Raw genomic sequence first — 1010 nt, 5'->3', positions numbered from 1 at the left:
GGTTTTATATCAGAGAAATATCTCTTTTGTCTCAGAATAGTGTGCGTTGTTCCACTATCTGGTATGCATATTTCACGAATCCGTTTCTTGGATTTTGCTTCATTACCATTCTGATCCATTTCTGAAATTGTCATAAATATTAATAAAAGAAAAACATAAAATTCATTCATATAAGGAAACACATAATAATTATACAATAAGATGACGTTAAAAACATCATTATTTGTTTAAAACATGAAATATAATAATTATACATGGTAATACTGAAAACTATTCAATACTCTTATCATAGGCATTTCGATTCTCTTCAGGAGTAATCTAGTCCAGCTCATTAGCGAAGTCGGAGGATTCAAGGTATGAGGTCCCTTCAACATTTTCCGTGAGGTTCACCTCTTTAGCCTTTCCTTTTATGGATTCTTGATATAACTTGCACAAATGTGGGGGAGTACGACAGGTACGGGACCAATGTCCTTTACATCCACATTTGTAACATTTTCACTCTTCAAGAGCGTGAGGGAGATTGATTTCCTTTTGATTATCGAACCTATCTTTAAAGGCTTGCCATAGTACGGCTGGGTCCTCAACGTCTCCATAGTCGTGAGTTAGATTCTCATCTAAATGCTTCTTCAGGAAGATTATCGCTTCGGCTATATGCTCGGGTGGCGATTTGTTACCGACTTCTATCGCTTCAGTTATCTTTTTTATTACAAGATAAGGTTTCACATTTGTGACCCATCTGACATAATTTTCGCCGGTTACTTTCAGAGCCGGGAACTGGAGTTTCTCGATGTTTGCCATTTGTATTTCTAAAAACACAAAATAAAAATATTTTATTAGAACTTCATAATTTAAAAACCGTTTACATTAATCATGCAAACAATTACAAGGAGAAGCGATGTAAAGAAAATTGGTCCCGTACCTGTCGTACTCCCCCACATTTGTGCAAGTTATATCAAGAGTCCATAAAAGGAAAGGCTAAAGAGGTGAACCTCACGGAAAATGTTGAAGGG

Source organism: Brassica oleracea, chromosome C7 (assembly GCF_000695525.1).
Source record: "Brassica oleracea var. oleracea cultivar TO1000 chromosome C7, BOL, whole genome shotgun sequence".
Classification (NCBI taxonomy): domain Eukaryota; kingdom Viridiplantae; phylum Streptophyta; class Magnoliopsida; order Brassicales; family Brassicaceae; genus Brassica; species Brassica oleracea.
The sequence above is the reverse complement of the archived record's forward strand: the minus strand, read 5'-3'. Positions refer to the sequence as shown.